The 12,606-nt window shown below is 55.9% G+C and overlaps 1 protein-coding gene across 3 annotated transcripts in view; it reads left to right on the top strand.

Annotated features, from left to right (window-relative positions):
* Window positions 1–12,606, top strand: part of LOC134426367 (ankyrin repeat and fibronectin type-III domain-containing protein 1-like) — a 253,598-nt gene that overhangs the window by 17,059 nt on the left and 223,933 nt on the right. The window contains exon 1 of one of the 3 annotated variants that reach the window (XM_063171334.1): window positions 9,083–9,330. The exons of the other annotated variants lie outside the window; for them this stretch is intronic. The gene's annotated coding sequence lies outside the window, so the exon portion shown is untranslated. Of the gene's footprint in view, window positions 1–9,082; window positions 9,331–12,606 lie in introns of those variants that run through there. 3 annotated transcript variants of the gene reach the window in all.

Raw genomic sequence — 12,606 nt, forward strand, 5'->3', positions numbered from 1 at the left:
ATTTCTACCCTCACCCACTACTCCCTACTCCTCACTGGGCCCAAAATTGAAAAAAGACTCTTGTTTTGGCAGTGGTTCTCATCTGGGTTTGAAAAGCAATATATACTTTGAGTGGCCCCTTCACAAAACCACAAGGTCTCTCAGCGATCATGTTTGAAAAATATTGAGGTTTTTTTTCCCTTTCTTTGGATTTCCTCCATTTGAGGTTTAACAAATGTTGAGAAGCAAAGATGTAGCTTACCCTGGGATCCCAGGGTGTTTAAGCCAAACCTCCTGGTGAAGCTGCTGCTGCAGCAATGCTTGGCATGACCTGAGGCAGCAGGGTTTGTGTCATTTGCTGCTCTCCTGTTGGCGTGGGTGATGGCTGTTTGGCCAAACTGTGGCTTTGCTGTTGGTCACGGCAGCAGGAGAGTGAGCCAGGAGCTTTGCACTGAGGGATGCTGCACCCCCAGTGTGGAAAAATTGAGAGACTGAGCCTGATCCAGCCAGCAGCTGGACAGCAGGAGGTACAATGTGTTCAGCACTCCCTCAGGTGCCACCAGCTGGCTTTTCCATGAAGCCTGGTGTGTGCTGATGGTCCAGGTGCTGGCTGGGTGGTGGGATGCACCTGGAAAGGTGCTCTCCTGGGTGAGCAGCACCCTTGGCTCCATGAATCCCTGCAGGATTCAGCTGAGCTGTTTCTCACTGCTGGTGCTCCAGCACACCAGCATGAGGTGAACATGGTGGTGGTGCTTGGTGGGTTTGGTGATCTTGAATGTCCTTTCCAACCTTAACAACTCTGTGTTTCTAAGAGGGGTCTTTCAGGTGCTGGAAAGGAGTTGGGTGATGGAAGGCAAAGGGTCAGCTGTGTGTCACCTGTGGAGTGTCAGGGATGGAGAAGTCTGTGGTGGTGACACCTCAGCACTGCTGTGGGGGCTCCATCAGCAGTCTGGAACAGGAGTGAAAAAAAAAAGTGCTTTGATTGAATGAGAATGGAATGAAAACCTGGTCCAGGCTTACAGAATCATGAAGGCTCTGAGTCAGAGGAAGGTGTGACTGTTGCTCACCTCATCTCTATGCAAAACCCAGGAATTGGCAGTGAAACTCGGGGGTAGTTCATGGAAAATGGATGAAGGGAGGTGCTGCTCCCCAGGCAGGTAACAAGGGCCTGGACCTTGGGGGGCAGGAGGCTCATTTGGAAGGCACTAGGCACAATCTTGGCCAGCAGGTCTATAGCTGGATCCAAGAAGGACTCACCTGGGATATATCCACTGTCATACCTCATCCCATAGCTGGGGATGCCAGGAATGCACCATGGAGCACCCAGGCTCCTGTAATCTCCCTAAGCAGCCTCTTTATAGAAAAAGAGCAGAAACCCTGGCAGTTCCTGATGGTCTTTGGGGTGCTGGAATCTTCTGGGGCCACTCCAAAGGTCAGGACAAACGTGTCTAGGGCAAGAACATCTCCAGTCTGTCTTGAATTCTGCTTGACCATAAAATGTGTCTGTGGCACTGCCAGGCTAAGCTGGCTCTGCTCAGATCAGGGTCTGCCTCCTGTAAGGACTCTTGTTTCTAGGCTGTAGATTGGATGTCTCTGGTTTGAAATGCATGTTCTGGGCTGCAGCAGGTTTCCCCTGAGATCTGCAAAGGTGTTTTGGAGCCCAAACCCCCTGGAGAGAGCAGCTTCTCTTCCCAAAGCCAAGTGTGTGCTGGTCCCCATCACACAGGCCAGGAAGGGGCTGGCAGAGCATCCGAGGGCAGCACAGCAGTGGGAGGGTGCCAGGGGAGCAGGAGGAGATCTGGCCCAGAGGAAGGATGCTGTTTACACTGGGTTTGCTGCAAGCCAATGATTTGTCACTGCTTTAATGGTAGAACAAAGCATATTTACTCAGCTTGTTTGGCCGGTGAACAAGTGCTGGATAAGAAACTGTCAGATGGGAATCAATTAGAGACTTCATCTCTGGGTGAGCTCCCATTTGACATCAGATGCCCTGTGAAACCCAGTAAGCACAATGCTGCTATTTATATGGTTCTTTTATTGTTCCTTCCCTGCTTCCCTGTCATCATCTGTGCTCCAATATTAGAGCTGTGACCCTGTGTGGTGCTCCCAGAGCAAGCCCTGACACCGACCCTTTCACACGGCTCCTGTGAGGAGATCTTTGTGTTTGTGAGGGGGAAGGAGCTGGCCCAGCCTTGCCTTGCATCCCTGTGCCAGCCTTACCTCCCTGTGCCCAGCCCTGCCTTGCATCCCTGTGCCCAGCCCTGCCTCCCTGTGCCAGCCCTGCCTCTCTGTGCCCAGCCCAGCCTTGCCTCCCTGTGCCCTGCTGGTGGGGCTGAGGCAGTGATGGCAGAGGGCAGCCCAGGTGTGCCCTGCAGGTGCCAGGGAATGTGCCTGGTGTGGCACAGGCTGCCCTGCAGCAGCTCAGGGCTGTGCCTGGGGGCTGCCTGCTGCTCTGGCTCTGAGTTCTCTGCTTTGTGCTGCACTGTGGCCTTTTGCTCCTGCCCACCTGACTCCCTGGCACACTGCACAGTGACTCCCCTTCCCTGCCTGTGCTGGAGCTGTCCTGGCACAAGAGCAGAGCAAGCCCCTGCCCTGTGATGATGGCCTGGGGCACGAGGAGGTGGGAGGGAGTGCAGGAGAGCACAGGAGGGCTGGGAGGGAGTGCAGGAGAGCACAGGGGGGCTGATTGCTGTTGCAGACAGGCTCCTGCCATCCTGGAGAAGCTGCAAGGCTCCTGTGTTGGGGGACAGCCACCATGACATCTCCTTGCCTACAGCTCAGCCCAGGCTGCCCGAGGGAGTGAGTCAGCAGGCAGTGACTCAGGAAGGTCACTGGATGGATTTACCCTCCAGGCAGAGACATTCCTGGCTGCACTTGTGACACAACTTGCCTAAAAGTCTCATCACTGTCAGGTGACTCCTGTACCCTTGCCCGGGCCTCTGGGCAGGCTGCATCCAGCAGGGCTCCCGGAGCTGCAGCTGTCAGAAAGGAAAGCCCCAAGCCCCTGAGGATCCCCTCCCTGGCCTGGGGAAGGATGGCAGCTGCAGCTGTGGGCACCGTGCAGAGGCTGTGCAAGGTTTGCAGTCGGCTTGCCCTGCCCTCCCTTGGTATCACTGAGTGCATCAAAGAGCATTTCCCCTGAGCACACCCAGGCCTGATGGGAATGTTCTCCTCGTGGGGAACAGAAGAGCTTCTCAGGGAGGTAATTACTTTGTTCTTCTTACCTCGGGACTTAATTTTGAGGTTTGCTTGAGGCTAACAGCACTTAATCTTATCAGATCTTCTTAATCTCCTTTTCCTCCCTCTAATGATGGTGCAAATAAGATTTGCAACTTCTTTTAACTGCTGTCTCTCTAGGAATGCATCAGTGGAGGTGCAAAATGCAGTAGGATCTTCTTAGATCTGTAGATTGGCCTGTAACTGTGGCATTGTCCCCTGTACATGCCTTGGCAATAACTTCTAGGTTAGAAGGGGTTTTGGTGTGCAATGTGATCTCCTCTTGCAGCAGGGGTGTGCTGTTAGATTTGTCACAAGTGGGGAGGTCAAAGCCAGCCCTGCCCTCTCTGTGCTTGGTTTGCTGGGCTCTTCCTCACCCTCTGAGCGCCAAGGAGTCTCTGTGCCTGGCACAGCCTCAGGCTGGCACCAGCTTGGAGCCAGGCTCGGGCACTGGGGCAGCTTTCAGCACATGGAGGTGGACTTGGAAGAGAGGAGGAGAAGGTGAGTGTGCTCCAGGAGAGATCCTTAGAGGTGTGGTGGCAGAGGACAAACAGCTGGAGCTCAAACCCAGCCCAGCCGTCCTGCTTTTCCTTGCTGCAGCCCTCCTGTGCATGGCTGGAGCTGGTGGGCATCAGTGGACAGGGCACGTGGGAGAGGCACAGTGACCCTGCCTGCCTGGGCAGGCGGTGTCACCCCTCTGTGCCCCCTTCCTCAGCACAGGAGTCCTGCTCTGCTCCCTCTGGGGTGTGCAGAGGGGCCCAGAGGAGCTGGGCAGGCTCTGGGGCTCAGCAAGGGGAAACCACTTTTACCTTCTTCCCTAACTTCAACCGGGGCTGTCCCTGCACAGAAACACTGAGAGCTGGCCAGGTAATCCAAACTGGCACAGGAATTGCCCCTCCTGGGGGCACTGAGCATGTCCTGGCAGTGAGGGTGGATGTGGAGTGCTTTGGGTGCTGTGCTTCCTGAGGCAGCCACTCCTGCCCTCCCCACGGAGGCTGTGCTCACACTGGGGACACTGAGTGTGCTCCCACAGGGGACACTGGGTGTGCTCACAGGGGACACTGCTGTGCTCTCACTGGGGACACTGCTGTGCTCACACTGGGGACACTGCTGTGGTCACAGGGGACACTGCTGTGCTCTCACTGGGGACACTGCTGTGCTCACAGGGGACACTGCTGTGCTCTCACTGGGGACACTGCTGTGCTCACAGGGGACACTGGGTGTGCTCACAGGGGACACTGCTGTGCTCTCACTGGGGACACTGCTGTGCTCACAGGGGACACTGCTGTGCTCTCACTGGGGACACTGCTGTGCTCACAGGGGACACTGCTGTGCTCACAGGGGACACTGGGTGTGCTCACACTGGGGACACTGGGTGTGCTCACAGGGGACACTGCTGTGCTCACACTGGGGACACTGCTGTGGTCACAGGGGACACTGCTGTGGTCACACAGGGGACACTGCTGTGCTCACAGGGGACACTGCTGTGCTCACACTGGGGACACTGAGTGTGCTCCCACAGGGGACACTGTGTGTGCTCACAGAGGACACTGGGTGTGCTCATTGGGGACACTGGGTGTGCTCTCACAGGGACACTGCTGTGCTCTCACTGGGGACACTGGGTGTGCTCACAGGGGACACTGCTGTGCTCACTGGGGACACTGCTGTGCTCCCACAGGGGACACTGGGTGTGCTCACAGGGGACACTGCTGTGCTCACACAGGGGACACTGCTGTGCTCTCACTGGGGACACTGCTGTGCTCACTGGGGACACTGCTGTGCTCACTGGGGACACTGCTGTGCTCCCACAGGGGACACTGGATGTGCTCACAGGGGACACTGCTGTGCTCACAGGGGACACTGCTGTGCTCTCACTGGGGACACTGCTGTGCTCACAGGGGACACTGCTGTGCTCACAGGGACACTGCTGTGCTCACAGGGGACACTGCTGTGCTCACAGGGACACTGCTGTGCTCACAGGGGACACTGGGTGTGCTCACAGGGGACACTGGGTGTGCTCACAGGGACACTGCTGTGCTCACAGGGGACACTGGGTGTGCTCACAGGGGACACTGGGTGTGCTCTCACAGGGACACTGCTGTGCTCTCACTGGGGACTCTGCTGTGCTCACAGGGGACACGGTGTGCTCTCACAGGGGACACTGCCATGGGTGGTGGCTGTCCTATGGGAGCTCTGGCTGTCCTTGTGCTCTTGGCTCAGCATGGGGAGCTGGATGAGGAGAGCTGGGTGGGAGAGCAGCTCAGAGGGACGTGGCCTCGTTCATGGAGTGCTGGTGAGGCTTTCCCAGCCCAGATGTGTGTGTGCACCCAGAGCAGAGCAGTGCCCGTGCCTGGGGTTTGGGGCTTGGCCCTTTGTCTAGAGAAGGCTCAGGGTGAGCTGCTGGAGGCTGGCAGGACATGGCCTGAGCACTGCCAGCACCCAGCCCTGCCCTGGGGGCTCCCTGGCCCTGGCTGCGGGCAGCTGCTGGCAGCCATGGCAGTGCTGAGAGTCTTGGCAAGTTCCTAGTGTGGATTTTGCCTCCAGTGCCAGCATTGGGAAGCACACTGAAATGAATTAAGATGCCTCGAGGAAAGCCAAAGTCTCCCCATGGCTCCTGCTGGAGGCACTCCCACCAGAATGCTGAAGAGCTGCAGTGTCCCTCAGTGCCTGCATCAGCTCTGGGCTGTCAGTCACACTGGGATGGGAGCTGCTGAGCATTCTCTGGGAAGTGTCCCTCAGTGCCTGCATCAGCTCTGGGCTGTCAGTCACACTGGGATGGGAGCTGCTGAGCATTCTCTGGGCTCCCAGGAGATGTGCATGGAGTAAATCAATGCATGCACCTGTACAGCTGTAACTGTGCAGTGCATTAACAATGCATTGCAGCTTATCTTGCTCTGTGAGCTGGGTGTGGGAAGAGTTCAGAGCTGCAATGGCTGGGCCTGCAAGGACAGGGCTGTTCTTTCCCACTGCTGCTGGTCAGTTTTGAACAGGGACGTGGCTTTTCTTTGGTTACAGTCTGCTTTAAATGGTTAACAACTCTTGGTTAACAGCTCTGCTCCTGCCAGCTCTGAGCCTGGCCCTGTGTGCCAGCACAGCCCATGCAGGATGGCAGCAGTGCCAGCAGCAGTGCCAGCAGCACAGTCCCTGTGCCACGTCCCTGTGCCAGCCCCGCTGTGCCACAGCTGCTGCTGGGTTTGGCCCTGGTGCTGTGCCTGGCATTGCTGCTCAGCTCCTGGGGTTTTGGTGTGCTGTGCCAGGCTGGGCAGAGGTGAGAGTGCCTGTCCAGTGTCCCTTGTGCAGGGCTCCATCCTGCTGGCTCTTGCCCACAGATTTCATTGGTGTGACTTGGCTTTCTGGCTCATAGGTGAGCGAAAAAGAAACAAAATAATGTTCTCTCTTTCGTTGCTTCTTTCTTTGATTTGGTTTTTGGATTTGATTTGGTTTTTACTTGTGTGGTGTGAAGTGGTGACAGGTCACTAGAGCTGATGTGCAGCCTCACAGAGCCACAGAGCTTGGGTGCCTGAGGAGAATGAGACCTCCTGTGCTAGACCCAGCTGTGGGATCAGAGAAATGCTGGCAGAGGCTGGAGGGAGGTTGCACTGCTGAGCTCTCCCTCCGTGCTGGAGTTCGTTTTCTGGAGCAGGGATGGTGCTGCAGGGCCTGGCACAGAGAGAGGAAGATGATGGTGCCAGCCTGGGCTGGGGGAGGCAGGCCAGACCCCAGAGCCCCTGCCTGACACAGGATGGGTTTAATGACCATTTTTTCACACTCTGATACTCACAAATTGGTACATTTTAATCTGTTGAGCGTTGTTGGGACTTTGGGGGGCTGAGTTGTATTTGGAGAGAAAAGATTCCCCTTCCTCCAGCTGTGCTGAGCTGCAGGAGGATCCTGCAGTGCTTGGAGGCTGCAGCCAGGCTCAGATCACTGTCAGTGCTCTGCTGGGAGGAAAACCACCCAGGCAAACACAGTGGGTAACTTGGCAGCCAAGGAGTGGATGGTTTGGGAATTAACAGCACTTTTATCAGCAGACTTTGGTGTGTGTATTCCCAGGGTGCCTGATTGCTCAGGGCAGGGCTGCTTTACTGGTCCAGCACTGCTTATTGCAACTCATTACTCTCAGGGGTAATCAGGCCCTGGGGAGGATGTTTGCCATCATGAGCTGCTGCTCTGGAGCTGGGGCCCTGTCAAACCCGTTATCTTTGGATATATCTGTTCCCACGAGGGTGGAGCCAGGTCCTGTCGCAGCAGAGGACAGGGCTGGGAGCTCTCAGCTGCTCCAGAGGGAACCACGGCAGTCATGGCTCCACTCGAGTCTTCTCCTGTCCCTCTGGGCTGCCCCTTGCCTTTGGGATGGGTGATTCCTGTCTCCAGGAGCCCCACTGCTCTTTGCATGTGCCACTCCCCAGGGCCCAGGCGTCCTGAGCTGCCTGGGGACAGGTCCCATGGGAAGCCATCTGAGCACTCAAATCGAGAAAACAAATGTCTGCTCTTTTTTTATCTTTTTGTTTTAATCTGTGGGGTTTTTTTTTGGAACTGGCAAATCCAAAGAAACACTAATCAGGGTGTGGGGGAAGAGCTTTGCTGTGAGTAATGAGGTTGGTTCCTGCAGGGTTTTGCTTAGATAAGCAACTTCATCAAATCAGGGGTGATACCTGATGTTTTGGGCTATTAATGCTGGATTGACTCCTAAAGCAGGTCCAAAAAAAGGTAATTGTGTGTATGTGTGTGTGTGTGTGTGTGTGTGTGTGTGTGTCATTACCCTGCAGTTTTGTAGATCAGCTCCATGGTAAAGGAAGAAGCTGAACAAACAACTGGGAAAGCTGTGAGATGCTTAGATTAGGGCAGCTGCCTGGTGAGGAAGTTTGTGCTTGTGTTTAATCAGTGATGTTGCCTGTGTAGGGCTCAGGCTTGGCCTTGTCAGCCTCTGGGCCTGTCAAGAAGAGAGATTTGGAAGCAAGACCAGGGAGAAGTGTACATACATATCTCAATCTTATTTTTAAATATGTATTGTATGTGTTAAAATGGCCTTCCTGATTTTCCTTGTGCTTTGCTGCTTTATTAAGGGGAGTGATGTGACTTAAACTGAGGCTTCCTGCACTTTGGGCAATGGCCTTCTCTGTGAGCCGAAACAGAGGGAAAATGGTTTGCCCAGGGCAGGTAATCCTGACCATCACAAGGACATGGAGTGACAGGACACAGGGAATGGCTCCCACTGCCAGGGGGCAGGGATAGATGGGACATTGGGAAGGAATTGTTCCCTGTGAGGGTGGGCAGGCCCTGGCACAGGGTGCCCAGAGCAGCTGTGGCTGCCCCTGGATCCCTGGCAGTGCCCAAGGCCAGGCTGGGCAGGGCTGGGAGCAGCCTGGGACAGTGGGAGGTGTCCCTGCCATGGCAGGGGTGGGATGGGATGAGCTTTAAAGCCCTTCCAACCCAAACCATTCTGGGATTTATGGTTCCCACCATGAGCAGCTGCAGGTTGGAGGGAAGACAGGACAGCTTTCCTTCCCTGCCAGTCCCTGGGACACCCACCGCCTTCCAGCACTGCTCTGCTCTCTGGGAAAGCTCCCAGAGGTTTGGGAAGAGGCCCCAGCAACTTGTTGCTATCAGAGAAATCTCTCTGACACAGCAGGAATAAAAACAAAGAGCTCTTCTTCAGTGTTTACTTTTATTTTTAGAGGACAATAAGCGAGCGGAGGGCTCTGGGGCGGAAATGATGGCTCCCGAGTCCAGGCCCCCCCTCCGCCCTCGCCAGGAAGCTCACGCTGCACGTGCGCCCGCCTGGGATGCTTGGAGACAAAGAGTTTCTTGATGCTTTTTTTTCCTCCCCCCTCCAGTTCTCTTGCCCATAGGCAGAGAGGATTTGCTTGCTGACATGCTGGAGTCTCGCAGGGAGCAGGGCTCCGGGTGCTGGGGCAGCGCAGCTGTGCCAGGCCGTGTCTGTGAGCAGCCCTGGCTGCAGGCAGAGCTTCCCGATTCTTCTGTTTCCCTGCATCAGTGAATTCAGCTCTGGCTGTGTGCTGCTGGTGATGAGGACAGGAGGCTGAGGTGGCTCCCACACCCCTCCATCAGTCCAGCCCTCCTTGCTGGATGGAGCTGAGCCGCAGCCTGGTGAGGGCTCCCGGAGCAGGATGAGTACGTGGCCTTGTTTCTCTTGTAGACCTGTTTGTTTCTCTCAAAGCCCCATTTCTCTCGTAGCCCTGTTTGTTTCTCTTGTAGCCCTGCTTCTCTCCTGGCTCTGTTTCTGTGGTAGCCCTGTTAGTTTCTCTCGTGGCCCCGTTTCTCTCCTAGCTCTGTTTCTCTGGTAGCCCTGTTCCTCTCCCAGCCCTGTTTGTTCCTCTCCCAGCCCTGTTTCTCTCTTAGCCCTGTTTCTCTCCCAGCCCTGTTTCTCTCTTAGCTCTGTTTCTCTCCCAGCCCTGTTTGTTTCTCTCTTAGCCCTGTTTCTCTCCTAGCTCTGTTCCTTTCCCAGCCCTGTTTCCCTGGCTCCCTTGCTGTGCCCTGGGGGCCGGGGTGTTGCTGGGGAGCTGCAGGGCTGTGTGGCAGCGTGGCACGGTGAGAGGGGTTTGTGTGAGGCTCCTTTGTGCTGCTTCTGGCCAGGAATCGCTGACAGCTCCTGTGATGCCTCTTTTCTTCTTCCACCAAGAAGAGGTGCCGTGAACAGCCAAGCTGAAAACTGAGGAATGTTCTCCTTGCCGTGCTGTGGCCAGGATCGGGCTGTGTTGATCAGGCAGACAGCCCAGCCTGCTCCTCAGGACCATGTGCTCCTCCTCGGGGAGCGGGGCTCTGCCCAGGGACACACCCTTGGTTGGAGCTGTGTGAGTTACGGTGCTTGTGTTCCATGGGGGTTGGAGTTTTCTCTGTGCCTGTGATGTCTCTTCTGTGTCTGTGGCAGAGGAACTCAGTTTGAAGCCAACCCTGTGCAGGGGCAGCCCTGGTGTGCCAGGTGCAATGGGCAGGTGCCCACTTGTGGGGGCCATGTCCTGCCACGGTGCTGAGAACAGCTTGGCAGGGCTGTGGCTGGGCCACAGACAGAGAATTCCTGTTTGTGCACAACAGCAGCAAAGGCTCTTTGATGCAGCCTGTGACTGTCATAGCGTGGCACGGTCCCTGCTCTCCATGCTCTGCTCCCCCTGCACAGCTCCAGCTGGGACCTGCAGTGTCTGGAGCCAGCTCTGACAGCAAAGGGCTGTCTGCCTGTGTGAGGAGGAGGAGGCTGGTTGGGAATGAAATGGAAGAGCTGCTGCTGCTTTTGGGGACACGGGGATGCAGCCCACCCTGCCTGCCTTGCCAGGGAGTGGCTCCATCCAAACAGGCTGCTGGGTGCCTGGTATGGCTCGTCCTGCCTTGCTCTGCATCCTGAGAGACTGCGTCTGGCCTTTAATGAGTTTTCTCCATCCCCTCGGGTTGGCAGGCAAGGGAGCAGCTCGTTGCTGAGTGCTTGCCAATCCTAACAGAGCGAGTGTTTGATATGGATGTGCAGCAATGCCCGTTCCTGCCGGGCAGCAGCGTGGAGGGCAGGCTGGGGAGCAGCAGGGCTCTGCCCTCCCTGCCTGGCAGAGCTGGAGGGTGGCAGGCAGTCTCTGGAGCTATCAGTCCTTCCCACTGAGCTCCTCCAAAGGCCTTTGCCTCTGTGGGATGTGGGTTAATCCCTGTTCTTGGATTCTGGCTCATCCCCTGTGCTGCTCTGCTCTTGGAGGGTCTAACCCACAGCAGAGCAGCAGCCTTCTCAACCCAAGGTCCCTCTGATCTCAGCCCAAAGAGTTTGAAGGCTGTGTGTGCAGCACTGTCTGGCTGCTGTCTTGCCCCTCTGTGTAGCATTGAAGAGATGCTGTGTTGTACTGCCCTGTTGAGTCGTGGATGTGCATCCCTTCCTGTGGACAAGTGCAGCCCTGCTCCCTCCCTGAGCTGGGGGACACTTTATAACTCACAGCAGTCCTCTGCCAGACCCCCGCCCCGAGCTGGCTGTGGCTGTGCTGAGAGTTTCAGGCATTGCTCTTATTCCATGTGTGATACATGTGCAGCCTGAAAGTTTCTCTGTATTTTGTTTTCATCCTGTATCTTTCCCAGGTGCCTGCCCTTGGAAAGGGTGGGGGGATTTGGCAGCTTGGGCAGCCCCTTTGAGGGCTGCAGGGCTGAGCAGTGCATGTGGCATCAGTGCTGTCCCTGCCCAGGACAGGGGGCTCCTGCTGTGGTGTGAAGCTTTCCCTTCTCACAGCGGGGTGGGTGGGCAGGGATTGGGAGCCCTGCCCAGCTCCTGCCAGCTGCTCTGGGGCAGGGTGGCTGCAGAGGCTGGCACGGCTGTGCCTCCCTCCTCCTGTCCAAGCAATGACTGGGTAAGTCTCATTTCCTCCTCGTTCAGTGCTTGGCTGGTGGCACACACAATAGATAAGGGCACAAAACTCCTTCAGTGACTATGAATGAAAAGGAAGACCAGACAAACAAAGCTAACCCAAGCTCCCAGGAATTCCTGAATGGTCTGTATTTGCTCTTGGCAAAAGGGGGTTTTCTCTCCTTTCTTTTGAAGGAACCTGCTGAATTTGTTCATTTCCTGGCTTGCTTGGCTGGGACCATTTCATGCAAAGAAGTCAAAATCATTGATGTAGCCAGGCCAGTGATCCCCATTCTGCAAACACTGCAGAAGATTTGGCTAAAAATGCAGTGACTGAGCCCTGTATGAACTCAACCCTCTTTTGTGAGAGAAGACAGGTGGGGCTGTTCCTCTAAGGGATCTTGTGTGGGCTGTGGGTTTGCATCCCTGGCTGTCAGTGCTGATGTCCCACAGTATGGAATAAATCCTCTGCAGGGAGCAGCTGCCAGACCCTGGGACCAAACCTGCAGCGAGCATCCTTCTGGTCCTGTGCACATCTGGACAGTTTTACTTCATCTGATAGAACAATTTCCCAAGCCTGTGGTAGCATTAGAAAAGTGGAAGGAGTAACCCAGGTTTTGTGGCAGCAGAGCTTTGCTGCCCTTTGGCTCTGTCCTGCAGTGACAGCAGCAGGGAACCTTTCCCAAGGTGGGTTTGTGCCCAGGCACCCTCTGTGCAGAGGGAAAAGCCAGGTGCCTCTCCAAAGGCAGAAGTGTGGGTGCTCATAGCTTCCTGCATGTACTTTCCTCAACCTCTTGGCCTGTTCTGGACAGCAAACCTCTGGCCAGAGGTGCTGAAAATCAATCCAGCCTTGTCCCATGAAGGAGATGTGTTGCTGTGGCCAAACCTGGTTTTGCATGGATTTGGGAGGAGTGCTGGGAACCACTCCTTCCCACCCTGAGTGCTGTGGTTGTTCCCTATCCACAGCTGCCACAGGTGGGTTTTGAAGTGCTCAGCACCCACAGGAATCTGGTGTGTAGCTCTGATGTTACCTCTGGCAGTGAGCCCTGCCCATGTGAAGGGGTTTGCCCCCAGGTGGGCTC

The sequence above is a fragment of the Melospiza melodia genome, chromosome 18, assembly GCF_035770615.1.
Source record: "Melospiza melodia melodia isolate bMelMel2 chromosome 18, bMelMel2.pri, whole genome shotgun sequence".
Taxonomy (NCBI): Eukaryota; Metazoa; Chordata; class Aves; order Passeriformes; family Passerellidae; genus Melospiza; species Melospiza melodia.